General features: G+C 38.8%; 1 long non-coding RNA gene across 1 annotated transcript; it reads right to left on the bottom strand.

Annotated features, from left to right (window-relative positions):
- Nucleotides 1-231: 231 nt before the first annotated feature.
- On the bottom strand, nucleotides 232-9,235 carry LOC129747660 (uncharacterized). Its single transcript, XR_008737552.1, has 3 exons — nucleotides 8,805-9,235; nucleotides 2,293-2,542; nucleotides 232-367 (listed from the first exon to the last, which is right to left on the bottom strand). It is a non-coding gene; the product is annotated as an uncharacterized LOC129747660 (long non-coding RNA).
- Nucleotides 9,236-14,917: the final 5,682 nt, after the last annotated feature.

The raw sequence follows: 14,917 nt of genomic DNA, 5'->3' as shown, positions 1-14,917 counted from the left end.
TTTTGAAACAATATCAGAAGAAACGATCGTCTAATGAAAATTGCTACAAAAAGTTGGAAATTTGAGGTTAGACAGCAATTCGGATCTGTATAGTTTTAGTTGGTCAGTTTCCTCGTGGATTTTCAGACAGCTTACCGAATCTGTGATGTTTTATCGAAATCGCGACCGAAAACAATGGCCCTTATTCTGCGCCGCGAGTGACGTGACGATAGTCGACTCACCCAATAAGTCACTCTATTCCAGTAGTCGGTTTAGGTGAGGAACGTCACTTCGGATGAACTTTGTGAGTTCTTACCCTATTCTCGTAGTCACCGTGGGTGAGAATCGTCGCATTCAGGTGACGATTTTAGGTGAGAATTGTCGGTACCTTTTGAGGTGGTGACGAGATAGGAATTTAATCGAAAATTTATGTAAATCAGAATGTTAGGCTCTAAATCTATATATATAAAAAGCAATTTCTGTATGTTTGTTTGTTTGGTTGTTTGTCCTCTATAGACTCAGCCGTCTTAAGGGCTAGAGAGCTGAAATTTGGCATGGATGCTCATTAGGACCAGGAAGGATGAAAAATGTTTCTAAATTTTCGGATGACCCCTTTTGAAGGGGGTCGTCCATAGAACACGAATATTGTTTTCGCGATATTGACGTTATTTTTCGTCGGATCGTGTTGAAAATTTGCACATGAGTGTTTGGAAAGACGAGAAATCGATTTCAGGTATCAAATTTTGTGTAAGGGGTCAGCCAAAGGAGTCGTCCATATTAACTGTTCGCTGTTTTTGCGATATTGACGTTATTATACATCGGATTCAGATGAAAATTGGTACACGATAGTTTTGAGTGAAGTGCAATTGATTTGAGGTATTAAATTTAGTGTAAGGGTCCGGCAAAAGGGGTCGTCCATATTAAATTTTCAGAATCTTAGTGATATTGTTGTTTTTATACATCGGATTGGGATGAAAATTTGCACATAGGAGTTATTAGGGACAAACAACTGATTCCAGTTATCCAAACTAAAATCAGGGGTCGGCCAACGGGGTCGTCCATGTTAACTATTCACTGTTGATGTGATATTGTCGTTATTATACATTGGATTTAGACGAAACTTGATACACGAGAGTTTTGAGGGATGAGCAATGGATTTCAGGTATTCAATTCAGTTTAAGGGGCCGACAAAGGGGATCGTCCATACAAATCTTTCAATATTTTTGCAATATCGTCGTTATTATATGTACATCGGATTGGGATGAAAATTTGCACACGGTATTTTTCAGCGACGGGCAATCGATTCCAGATGTCAAATGTTTGCCAGGGGTCAACGAAAGGGGTCATCCATATGAATTAATTTTTCACTATTTTTAGCCATATTGACGTTATTATACAATGGATTGCTTTGAAAATTTGCACACGGTTGTTTTGAGGGAAAGGCAATCGATTTCAGATATTAAAGATTATATAAGAGCCCCCTAAAGTGGTTTAGCAATAATTGCGTTGTTATGCAATGATTTAGTCGAACTTTATACACGTGGTTTTTGATTCCTGATTTCAAATTTAGTAGCAGACGACAGACGAAGTGGTCGTCCAATATTTTTGCAAATATTACTCAACAATGAATCTGGAAAATGCTTGGAAATTGACTTTCATACAAACTGTTCATGACATATACCAAGTTGAAAGCGAAACGGAGTTCGTATGGGATCAGCTAGTAGTTAATAAAACTGATGAATGTCAGTTTTGGAAACAAAATGTAACAAAATTTATTAGCAAATATGATTTTTAAATATATTGAATCTTTCTCATTGCTATCTAAAATATGTAATTTGAATTGGAATACTGAATGGAAAGTATGGTCTCCTAATGAAATCCAAAATTCAGTTTAAATTGAAATTTGATTTGCGAAACGTTAGAACGACGAATTGACTAAAACATTGAAAATCAATGTCCTTTTAATTTTATTAAACACTTTTTAATCAAAATTTTTGAGGTGAATTATTACTAAAATAAATTCGGGCAAAAATCAATTTTCCAGTGAAATCCGCCCGACCGGACCCGACCGAACTATTTCCATATTTAGTATTAAATGTTTGGGCGATAATCTTGAATGCTAAGACCAAATGCTTAACTGATTAAAATTTAAAAAATAAAATTTGGAATTGAAATAAACATGATTTTGAATATATTTGAATATTATTTTTACATTGAAAATACCCACAGATATTAATTTTTAAAATTTAATTTTCTCTGAAAACCGGACTCTTCTTTCCTCCAGGACCAAAAGGGATTGCCGCATCTTATCACCTTTAGCATATCCGTATAATTAACGGGAATCGTCCATCAAATTCCAAAAAACTCCTGTCCTTTTGGCTAGCACAAAAGTCCCAGACCTGCATGGAAACCACAATCCACGGCTCGATGCACAAACCTGTTTTTCTTTTCCAGCAGCTTTTTCAAATCGCACGTACACAATTTGACGATGGGCTTAAGCGTTCAAGATTTTCCTATTCAGGAACTGGAATTTAGTTGAAAGGTTCCTCCCAGCAGCGTTATTCTAAAATGATATTTTATTTTTTTTTTTTACAGGTAGCTTTATTAAGGCATTTAACTCATAAAGTTTTTTTTTTGCCGAGTATTCACTTTCACTTTTATGTGGTGTTAGTAAGAGGGGGGCCGTAATCGTCGCGGCTACTCAACTGTTAATTGATTAACTAAGAGGGAGGGAAAGAGGATTGTGTAGGGTCACTCTCGAGAACAGATTTCCGTCTTTGGTCGGTGGTGGCTTCCTGTAGCGTGGTTTCGTAAGCTACCGCAGGTATTGTGTTCCTGGCCAGCCTTCATTCCGGTGTTATCGAACCGGTCGGACGAGAGGTTGTTCTAATGAATAGACGAAAAGAGCATTAGATAGAGTAAAGACAGAGAGGAAGAGGACTAAACGACCAAGTCAGACATTTTAAGATATTTGTATATAGGGTACAAATATTCAAGATCTAAGTTTGCCAAGATGTCTCGAATTGGAACCCCAGGTAGTTTACTTCGGGCCCTAAGGGTATCCAGTAGCCAAGCCCTCGATCGATCAAACCGTTCACACGTCCACACAACATGATCAATGTCGTGGTAGCCATCCCCACAAACACAAACATTGCTTGTAACTAGTTGTATACGAAACAAATGCGCGTCAAGCCGGCAGTGATTTGACATGAGCCGAGAAACCACGCGAATGAAATCGCGACTCATGTTAAAATGCTTAAACCATGCCTTCGTCGGAACCTTAGGGATAATCGTATGGAACCAACGTCCCTTTGTGCCATTATCCCAGCTAGACTGCCAAGCGTTAATCGCTAAAGTGCGAGGTATTGAAAAATATTCATTGTAAGTTATTATCCTCTCAAAAATTTCACCTTGTAACGCGCCCACCTTAGCCAATGAGTCCGCATTCTCATTGCCTTGAATAAGACAATGAGACGGGATCCAAGCTAAGGTAATCCTGTACGAATTTTCGATCAAAGCGCCCAATATCCCTGAAATTTCCAGCAAAAAATGGGAAGCGCGCTTCATCAGTTTCATCGATCGAATCGCCTCAACGGAGCTGAGACTATCCGAATAGATGAAATAGTGGTCTACGGGCAGTGTGCGAATGTGTTCCAAGCTACAATAAATTGCGGCTAATTCAGCAACGTAAACGGAGCATGGCTCTCGAAGCTTGAACGAAGCTTCAAAGCGCTCATTGTACACTGCGAAACCAGTCGCGCCGTCGATTCTAGAACCATCAGTAAAGAACATTTTTGTAGGGTCAATTTCACGTACTTTTGATGCAAAGATTGAAGGAATGACGTGGGGTCGGACGTGATCTGGTATTCCACGGATGTCAGCGGTCATGGACAGATCGAATCTTATCAAGGAACTGCTAATCGGGTAAAAGTGACTCGTGTCCGAATTTAATAAAGAAGGATTTATTTCTAATTGACTAAAAGTTTCATAATTGTTTACATATTTTACTAGCGGATTAATATTCATAAGCCTTTCCAAATTTTCTATCACCAAAGGATTCATAGTAACACTTCGAATTAGGAAACGTAGCGATAAATCGAAGAACCGATTTTTCAACGGCATTATTCCCGCCAGTACTTCGAGACACATCGTATGTGTCGACTGCATACAACCCATGGCAATACGCAAACAACGATACTGTATTCGTTCTAGTTTAATCAAGTGGGTTTGCGCGGCGGACCCAAAGCAAAAGCTTCCGTATTCTATGACCGACAGTATCGTTGTTTGGTATAACCTGATGAGGTCCTGTGGATGAGCACCCCACCAGGTTCCAGTAATCGTTCGAAGAAAATTGATTCTCTTTTGGCATTTTTGAGTCAAGTACCTAATATGTTTTCCCCAGAGGCATTTAGAGTCGAACCAGACACCCAAATATTTAAAACTAAGAGATTGAGTTAGAGTTCTACCCATCATAAGGAGCTCTATTTGAGGAGGGGAATGCTTCCTTGAAAAAACTACTAACTCGGTTTTACTAGGCGAAAACTCGATGCCTAGATTCCTGGCCCAATGTGATAAATTATTTAGAGTTTCTTGTAACGGAGGTTTAATTTGAGTGCCTTTTTTACCTGTGATATGAACAACACAGTCATCCGCAAGCTGTCTTAGCGTACAATTTTGTGCCATACAAGCATCGATTTCTCGGACATAAAAGTTGTATAGCAGGGGGCTTAAACATGAGCCTTGGGGTAGACCCATGTAACTAATTCGTTCAACTTTGGTTTCTCCATGACTAAAATGCATGATTTTTTCAGACAACAGGTTATAAAGAAAATTATTCAATATTGGTGAAAGTCCGCAAGAGTTAAGATTACTAGATAGCACTTCTATGGACACCGAATCGAATGCCCCTTTGATGTCCAGAAATACTGCCCCCATCTGCTCTTTTTGGGCAAACGCCAATTGAATGTCTGATGAAAGTAATGCTAGACAGTCGTTCGTACCCTTTCCTCTACGGAATCCAAATTGTGTACTTGACAAGAGATTGTTTGATTCAACCCATTTATCCAGCCGAAAGAGAATCATTTTTTCGAGTAATTTCCGGAGACACGAGAGCATTGCGATCGGCCTATACGAATTGTAATCAGAAACTGGTTTTCCCGGTTTTTGGATGGCGATAACTTTCACCTGTCTCCATTCATGCGGCACAATGTTCATCTCTAAACACTTATTGAATAAATTCAACAAGCGTTTCTTAGCGGTATCTGGCAGATTCTTCAACAAGTTGAATTTGATTCTGTCCAGTCCGGGAGCGGAATTGTTACATGACCAGAGCGCAAGTGAAAGTTCGACCATCGAGAATTGATCCTCCGTTTCGGAACTATTCTCTGTATCCCGATAGTTTTTCTGAGCTGGTACTGCGTCTGGACAGACCTTTTTCGCGAACTGTGTCAGCCAACGACTCGAGCTTTCCTCACTTTCGTTCGAAGGTGTATGATTTCGCATGTTTCGAGCTGTTCTCCAAAGCGTGTGCAGTGACGTTTCTCGAGATAACCCATCTACGAATCGCCGCCAGTACCCACGTTTCTTGCCCCTGATCAAGTTCTTGAACTTGCGTTCCAAGGACAAGTAACGTTGGAACTTCTCTGGCAATCCAGTTCTGCGAAACTCAATAAACGCCTTGCATTTTTCACCTCGCGCGCGTGAGCAGTCTCCATCCCACCATGGAGTGGGAGGCCGTTTCTGTATCGTCGAGCTTTCATTCCGTCTGACCTGTGCCCCGATTGCACAGTCCACAATTGTCCCGGAAATAAAACTGTACTCTGCCTCCGGAGGCAGTTCATCCGTTGAGTCGATGGCTTCAATGACACCTGATGCATACTTTTTCCAATCTATATTCTTTGTGAGGTCATAAGGAATATTGATCTCTTCGGGTGGACTACGACCACTGGTGATAGAAATATTGATAGGCAAATGATCGCTTCCCTGAGGGTCTTGGATTACCTTCCACGTACAATCCAAGCTCAGAGAGGAAGAAGCTAAAGAAAGGTCTAAAATACTATGCTGTGATTGGGATCCATTAATTCGAGTCACTTCCCCATTGTTTAAGACAGTCATGTTGAAGTCGTCGCACAGCTCATATATCATGTTAGCACGATCATCATCACGTGAGCTACCCCAGCCCACGCCATGGGAGTTGAAGTCTCCCAGAACTAGTCGGGGTTCTGGAAGAAGTGAAATAATATTCGCCAATTGGTTCCCGCTCACGCTTGAATTTGGCGGAATATATACCGAGGCTAGGCAAAGGTCTTGGCCTTTAATTCTAGCTTGGCAACTGACGACTTCAATACCTGGAGATGGTTGTAGTGGAATACGATAGAAAGAGTGGCATTTCTTGATCCCCAAAAGAACGCCACCTCCTCTTTGCCCATCTCGATCCAGGCGAATAATATTGTGGCTATGGAAGTTGAAATCAGTGTTTGGAGAGAGCCAAGTTTCGCATAAGGCGAACACATCACAATTCAAATTGTGTACCAATACTTTAAAGGAGTCTAATTTTGGTAAAATACTTCTGCAGTTCCATTGCAATACAGAAACAATTTCTCTTACCTCAGTGGACGAGTTATTCATCAAAAGAAATTGCTTCTGCGATGAGGGTCATAGTACAAGCTTTCTTTTTCAAGACTTCTCTCAAAAGAGGTACAAACATATTAATCATAGTCCTCCAACCTGCTGGTACACTGAAAAAGTCCAAGATGAACGCAACAATTTCCGAAAATTTCATCTTACCATCAGATGAAAAGCTGGGCAAACTGTTCGACGATGGATCAGATGCAGTTTCTCTGGGAATTGTTGCATTCCTGTTAGCTACTGATGGTCCTGAATTCTGAAGGGAAGTCTGGGGTTTTGACTTACCAGAAAGTGGAGGGAAGTCCTTCGGGGACGGATTAAAACCCGGAGGTCTCTGAATAGGAGGGGTAGAATAACTATTTCCACTTTGAGGATTTTTTGTTTTATTAACTTTGCTGGCAGCTGATCGGGGTTGTGTGTTAGTTGTGCGTTTCCTTTTTGGAGCCTGTGAAACATTTTTTTTAACAAATGGCCCAGCTGATGTTCCTTCACATGGATCCTCCCCTTCGGATTCATACTCACTTAGAAGGCCAAACTGGTTCTCTGAGACGATTGGCAAAGACTTCATCAGCATGTCTCTATATGATTTCTTAGAGCGGGTTTTTAAAGAAGTCTTGATTTTTTCCCGGCGCGATATGTACTTCGGACACGCCGAGAGAGCATGAGATTCCTCGCCTGTGCAATACAAACACTTGCTTAATGCTTGTATTTCACACGAAGCTTCCGCATGCTTCTCCCCGCACTTAGAGCAGCGTGCCTGATTGCAACAGTAGGCGGCCGTATGATCCAACTGCTTGCAATTCTGGCAGAACATGACCGAAGGCACATAAAGTCTCACAGGTAGACGAACCTTCCCGATCGCAACGTAATCAGGAAGTGCAGTGCCGGAAAAGGTAACCCGAAAAGAGTTCGACAGGGAAAATGTTCTCTTTTCCCCCTCGCCTGATGCTGATTTCAGCTGACGCGCGTCCAGCACCTTGACCGTGGGGAGACCAGGGTCTTTGAATCGGCCAACCCCGGATTCCATTAGGTCATCGACGGTCAAACCCTCTTCGGTTACCACTCCGTCGATTTCCACGTCACGAGCGGGAACGTATACGCGGTATTCGATCGTAAACTTCGGGTCACAAGCAATGGCATTTGCTTCCTTCAGGCTACCAACAACAATGCGCATCTTGTGCGGTCTCATCGGCTGGTAGCTGATTACGGAAGGGTAAGAACGATCAAGGTCCCGGGCGATTGAAATCACATTGGGTGATTTCCCATTAGTTTTGGACCGGATGTAAACTACCCAAGGTCCCGTCGATTCAGGTTGGTAAACCCGACGGCGAGGGGCAGTTTGAGGCAACTCATTATCTTTTTCAACGGGGGAGTTTGCTTGAGGGGTTGATGCTAGCGTGGAGTTTCCAAACACAAAAGGCATTTGTGGGAAAAGGGTCTTTGGGAGAGGAGAAGGGTCATCTTCCGTGTCCGTGAGGTACATCGGGTGGTCTTGTAATGTTTCTTTGGAAACAATTTCCTCGGAAAGAATTTCCTCGGAAATATCCTCCCGTAAAGGGGGATCTTTGCCCGTCTCGCCGTCGTCATCCATCAGCCGGTGACTTTCCGAACTAATGGGCTCTGGAGGAGATGCAACCGCAATTTAAAATTAAATTAAAAAAAGAAAATTTATATATAATATAAATTTCAAAAAAAAAAAAAAAATCTTATAATTTATATAGTAATAATAACGAAAGAGGAAAGCTAAAGAAGAAAACCAAATAAAAAAAAATAAAATAAAAACCCAAAAACTTTTTGGGAAAAAAAAAATGAACCACTCTATTAATGTGGACCACTCTATCAAACCTGATGCCAACAACGTGGTCCTTTGTTTGATGGCGAATGGATGCTGAACCAAGGCTATTGTATTCAGCCGGGGTGATAATTTGCTGGGTGATTTGACGAACCAGCTACACGAGCGTTAGAATTTCACTGCCGTTCTGAACTAAGCTATCCGGTGTAACGGTACATAAGTCCGGATAATTCGGATAGCGGCACTACACGGTAGGTATAAGGGGCAAATAAAAAAAAAACTTTTGCCACACACGCGAGAGAAAACAAACTCGACCGTCTCCAGTGAGTGATGCGAAACGAATGTGAAAATGATATTTTAATTTAGATTTTTTGTTCTTCCCCTGCCGCTTTCGCATATAACTTACCCAAAAAATTATGCTGCTAAAGTTGGTAAAAATGTTTTGAACTTAAATCCTCCTGGGCACCGGTTGGCAGGAAATAGCCGATGACTTCTGCATTCGTTGTTTTTCATACAATTCGGTGCTTTTGTACCATCCAATTTCTAGCTTGTTAGGCTCAGTTGTGACCGCCGAAATTTTATCCTAAGACGTAAAAATTGATCGTTTTTTTTTTCCTTGAGCAGCTTGCTGGCACTATAAAATCCGATTGCCGCCTTTCTTTTACCAAAATTCGAACTAATAATTTTGAAATTAATTTTTGAAAATCCGAAGTGTGACAAAATCAAAACAGCACTGAACAAATTCGACCATTTTGACAGATGTGTTCATTCGGTCACTCACCTTGAATGAACCGCTGTCACCTTTCCCGCTTCGACTCCGGGAATAAGGTGACAAATCTCATGGTGACTCGAAGTGACGTGACAATCGTCACCTCATGCGCGGCGCAGAATAAGGGCCAATATATCTTCCGGCAAAACAATGCTTTGTAAAAATGGCGTCTCATACTAATTTTGCACCAAACTAGTTTCACAAAACAATGGAAACAAATCGGTGTTTGATGATATGAGCCTGAGCCGCAATGAGCCTGAGAGCCATGTGAACCAGTGATCCGAAAATCACTCATTTTCAATGAATGTTGCTGATTGCACTTCGCAATTGTTATTGATTGCTATTGGACCTATCCGATCATCGTTCGTTCTATTCATCGCTAAAATGCAGATCACCTCTCACGATGCTTTCTGTCAAAACAGTGCAGCACCATCATCAAATTGGAATCTCACCAAAGAGCGATGGATACAGCGAATCATGTCCGTCAAGGATCAGGAGTGAATGATTCAGGCAGTGAGTGATTGATACATGTAACCGATAGTTAGCAATGTTATTTGATTTTGAACACAGCAAATTAATAAATTTATTTGATTTTACTGTGTTTCTTTAAATTAGTAAGAAAAAATCCAATTGTAGTTGTGTTTGTGAGGGAAAGATGGTCACTTCCGCTGTGTTTTCAATTTCAAATAAGCTAGGCGGATACTGAGTGAGTGACATTCAGAATGGATCAGTTGGTATCTCACTCATCTCCGATATGCGATGTTTGCAAACCCGATGATTCCGATTGATGGGACTCGGTTGGCATTGCTGAGTAGAGCGCTGATCGAGATTGCATACCAGTCGGGCGAAGCAGTTGCGAGGGGCGCTATCCCATTATACAATCAGAATGTATCCAACAGGAAACGCATCCTGAGTGTTTTTTTTTATTGATTTTCGGAACATTGATGTAAACAACATTTTTGTGTGGGCCAAGCGCAATATGAGAACCGCTGTGCATATTATATGACACATCTACGAGCACACACGCTAGAACTTCTTGAACCATTTAAGAATCAAAAATAACCATTTTTGACCTTTTCCCGGGAAATGCCATTTTATGAGTTCTCCATGAGAACCCATAAAATGACTTTTCGGGGAGAAGTAGAAATATGGTTATTTTTCAACCTTAACCAGAAAGAGCGGAGAAGTAAAAAATGGTTATTTTTAAGCAAATTTGAACTTTGGAAACCAAGCTGCAAAAATGTTTTTTTTCTTTTTCTTGCATCTGAGATTAAAAAACACGATATTCAAGAATCCTAGAATATATATTTTCACCAGATAGAAATTCTGATTTAATGCAAACATGGTTTTAATACATAATTTTGACTGTATGTTCTAATATATAAGATCACCTGCTAGCTGTTATGAAGTCGATTGTTACCGGATACGGGATATAGCGAAGAAGCGGGCAGTACCGGAACTGGACGGATGTAGAATTCTCTTAGTAACATTTGTTCATCATTATAGGCCATATCCCTAGCTGATTGTAAGTACCAATTGCACTAGCCCGCTGCTTATTTTCCAATTCCGGAAAGACCCTATATATCGACCGCAATTCCAGCCCGGCTGGTGGGTAATGTTCCCCAGGCAATCAGACCGGCTTCAACCACATCCATAGTAGCAACAGTCAGCAGCTCCTTCTGTATCAACAGAGGCTGAACATTCTTTGATCATCTCGATCCTTTTGATCGGGATTAGAAGGTGAGCTTGTTCCGGTAGTGATTCCTCCATCTGAGCTTGATGACATTGAAACCGGAGCGGATTCGGTGCACTGAAATTTAAATTTTATTTTGTTTGGATGGGATTTTTAAAGGAACCAAATTTAAGATAAGCTAATTACCTTTTAATATCTACGCCGTTCCCGATTCACAAGCACAAATTAACTTTATTAAACTTCTTGCATGAAAAAAAGAAACTCGGAATGTCTTCGGCTTGCGCCATTGAAACTTATTTCAAAATGGCGATGAAAAAACTTCAATTTTTTCAACCGTTTTTTGGTTAATGCTCTAGAACTTCTAAAATGGTTAAAATTCCTCTTCGAAAAATTGTTGAAAAATAACCATATTGGCGGTTTCCAGGCAAAAGCCATAAAATGGTTATTTAAGAACCATAAACGGTTAAACAAAATCGAGCGTGCAGGCACCCTTCATGAGTTCGTCGTTAGCTTTCGCTATCGTAATGAACCTCTCCCTTACCTATGCACCGCGGACGTTCCTCAATCGGGCACTTTGGCATTATGTGGTTTGCACAATTTTAAACTGTTTGGATACCTTATTCACTGTTTGAATCAAAGAAGTGCGCGGCCATTGGTACACTGTGAGCGGCGATTGGAACAAGCAACATAAGCGTGCGTGGCCGCGATTGGTACAGCAACACTTTTTACAAATTCGCGTTTTTTGTGACGTTACAATGAAAAATCTCTCGTTTTTAAATTTTTCCCTTAAAGTATGTAAGTTTTACTACGTGTCAGTGCCTTTCTTTTCAGAATCGCACAAAAAACGATTTTTGTACGACAAAGAGAACATTCATCATAGCTTAAATGCGCGGCCATTGGTGCCTTCACGGTATATTTTGTAGGATTTCTTTCAAAACATAACGCTCATTTACAATTTTTTTGGTATTTTATTTTGTTTATACTTTCTACTTAAAAAATTATAATTGTATTTTTATTATAATAATCATTGTAGTATAGGTTTTTGTTTTTATCATGGTAATATTATTTGTTCTGTGTGTGTGTGTGTTTTTTTTTGCTGTTGCTGTTTTTGCATCGTGTTCGACCATTGACCAATGTTTAATTTTAGTTTTCTTTGCTCTTCTCTTTCCAGTATGCTATTGTAGTTGTCTGGGGTTCTTTTTCTAGTAGTTCGTCGTACTTAGTTCAACACGAGTTTTAGGTAAGTACTGTTTGGTTTTTGAAAGAGATTTTTATTGTTGAAGATTTATAAAGATTTATTATTTTTGTCATTTTTCGCAGAGCTGATGCAGATTTGATTTTTTTCTTCTGTTATTATGATGATTTTGTTTTGTTTTGGCAATCAATTGTTCTAAAATTGTTCTGTCGAGTGTCGAGTGATGGACTGATTCCGATTGGGTGGTGGTTGTGTGAGTGAGAATTGTGATGGTTTTCAGTTTCTGCTCAACTTTGGGAATGCCTTTAGATGTAATGTTTTCTTTTTGTAAAAAAGACAATTGAACATTTAGTTAGGTTGTTTTCTCAATGCGATTCGCCTCAATCGGCAAATCACAGCATTCGATTGAAGATGTCTATTCTGGCTTCATGAGGCTTTATTCGATGCATTTATGCAACAAAGAGTTGTTTTTCTCGGGTATTTTTTGTTTTTTTTTATTATATCCTTGGTCTTAAAATCACTGCAACAACATTTGAATATCGTTTATCGCATTTTTGTTTTTCCTTCTCTTTTCTCTTTCTGTAGAACTACGCACGTATTGGTTTTTTTTCCTTAAAGTTACTTTTTTCTATATTCTGCTAGTTTTTGAAACTCATACCAGCTGACCAATAAACATTTGTTTCCAATATTTTTTTCGGGGTTCGTCACTTTCGCGAGCAAACTCAGCTTCGTTCCAATTTGTTGGTTTTTTAATAACTCTTATTTAAATGGGTATTTCAGTTACTTTGTTTTCTGCAATCAACATTCAACAGTATGTTTTTTCTTGTTTTTGGGATTATTTTGTGTGGGACTCTTTTTTGTATCGTATATGTTCCATTTGAGTTATTGTTTTTGCTTGCTAATTCTCTTTTTATATTCACAATTTTAAGGTAAACTTCCTTGCAAATTTATTTTCTACTTCTTTATCCTTAGGGAACGTGTGAGGAACAGTATTCTTGCCTTGGAAAATTATCACCGGACTCAGAAGCCCAACGACTAACTTCAAGAATCTGTAAAACAGATCCAGGATTCATAGGTTTTTTTTTCCAAGTCCTGTTCTTCAAAGGACAAACTTTACACATTTCACTAACTTGAGGTTTTCACCATACTACTACAAATTCATTGCTAGTTTAGGTCTAGGGTTTTTTTTCTGTTTTACTTCTTGCTCCTTAAATTTGTTTTAGTCCAATAAACTGCTAAACTGGTAAAAACCAAAGGTCAAAGTTTGAATATCATAGAAATTTTAGATTGATTGGAAGAAGTTGACTTGCTCATTGTGATCGGTCTTTAATGTTTTTTTTTCTCTTTTTCTACATTTCGGTTGAATTTGCTTTAATCAACGAGTTTAAGCAAATTTTTGAAGTTGGGAAAATGGAAACAAAATGTTGGAAAAACTCTTAAACATCCTTACATGTTCTACATTCTAATCCTATGCAAATCTATATTGCACTGCAACGCAATCGATTTTCATTTTTGTCCCTCGGGTGTTTCTGTGCTTTTTCTGTCATTCAACACTTCCTCTTGAATTTGTCTTGGTTTTATGAACTATTTTATCCTTATCTATAGATTCATCATCATATCGTTGAGAGCTCCCTTAAGCTGCTGCTGGCTGAATCATTCATTGCACATATACCGGCTCAATTTAAGGTGAACGGTTGAAAACTTTAAAATTCAAATTCAGAAATGGTTAATTTGAATCTCGCGTTCAATGTTTGTTGGAAAAAATATTCAAATTACAGCTTATAACTTATTTTATTCACAGCAGAAATAGTACGGATTTTTTTTATTTGAGATTTGGTTTACAACAAAATAATATGAAATTTGCGATTAAATCATATTCAACAAAAACAAATGAGAATTCAACTAATCAAAAATTCAGATTTCGAGCTCAAAATTCTGAACTAAAATTGAGAATTCAGATCAAAACTTCTAATTCCTAAACTCTGAACTCAGCTTCAGAACTGAGCTTTCTAATTCAATTCAAAATAAAGATTTCAGATTTCAAATTCAGATTCAGACCTCAAATTCAGACTTCAGATTGAGAATTTACATTCAGACTTCAGATTGAGAATTCAAATTCACAGTTTAAATTCAGAATTCAGAATTCAGATACAGAATTCAGATTCGGAATTCAGATTCAGAATCCTGATTCAGAATTCAGATTCAAATTTCAGATTCAGAATTCAGATTCAGAATTCAGATTCAGAATTCAGATTCAGAATTCAGATTCAGAATTCAGATTCAGAATTCAGATTCAGAATTCAGATTCAGAATTCAAATTCAGAATACAGATTCAGAATTCAGATTTAGAATTAAGATTCAGAATTCGAATTGAGAATTCAGATTCAGAATTCAGATTCAGAATTCAGAATTCAGATTCAGAATTCAGATTCAGAATTCAGATTCAGAATTAAGATTCAGAATTCAGATTCAGAATTCAGATTCAGAATTCAGATTCAGAATTCAGATTCAGAATTCAGATTCAGAATTCAGATTCAGAATTCAGATTCAGAATTCAGATTCAGAATTCAGATTCAGAATTCAGATTCAGAATTCAGATTCAGAATTCAGATTCAGAATTCAGATTCAGAATTCAGATTCAGAATTCAGATTCAGAATTCAGATTCAGAATTCAGATTCAGAATTCAGATTCAGAATTCAGATTCAGAATTCAGATTCAGAATTCAGATTCAGAATTCAGATTCAGAATTCAGATTCAGAATTCAGATTCAGAATTCAGATTCAGAATTCAGATTCAGAATTCAGATTCAGAATTCAGATTCAGAATTCAGATTCAGAATTCAGATTCAGAATTCGGATTCA

Source organism: Uranotaenia lowii, chromosome 2, assembly GCF_029784155.1.
Source record: "Uranotaenia lowii strain MFRU-FL chromosome 2, ASM2978415v1, whole genome shotgun sequence".
NCBI classification, from domain to species: Eukaryota; Metazoa; Arthropoda; class Insecta; order Diptera; family Culicidae; genus Uranotaenia; species Uranotaenia lowii.
This window is presented reverse-complemented; position numbering and strand designations above follow the sequence as displayed.